This window comes from Penaeus monodon, chromosome 20 (genome assembly GCF_015228065.2).
Source record: "Penaeus monodon isolate SGIC_2016 chromosome 20, NSTDA_Pmon_1, whole genome shotgun sequence".
NCBI classification, from domain to species: Eukaryota; Metazoa; Arthropoda; class Malacostraca; order Decapoda; family Penaeidae; genus Penaeus; species Penaeus monodon.
The window spans coordinates 5,887,172-5,887,598 of record NC_051405.1 but is presented as its reverse complement, the minus strand read 5'-3'; positions in this window follow the sequence as shown (position 1 = coordinate 5,887,598).

Sequence of the window (427 nt, the reverse complement as noted above, 5' to 3'; positions counted from 1 at the left end):
GTGATTGATTTACGGTCATTTAGTACTCGAAATCTAAAAATAATTTAAAAAGATAAATGACTTTCTAATATGCATTAAATTGATTCCTCATTCCCTTCTGAACATATACATAAAAATGATGAAGCCCTTTCCTAAACATGTAGACACAGATGAAGCCTTCAATAAGCTAAAAATTAAACCTAGTCACACGCGAGCGGGATCTCCGCCTGCAACATCAATAGCGACGTCTAAGCAGGAGAGAGGATCCGGGAATCTCTGCGTCTCCTGCATCCTGCAGTGTCAACAGCTTGCAACTGTTTACAGGTTCATGTTTGATTATTTTTAATTTCTCTGTTCGACTTTTCTTGATCACAGTTGTTGTTTTTTCATGGTTTTATGCAAATTATAATGAAAATCAAATAGAAAAAAATTATGATGATGCTAAGCT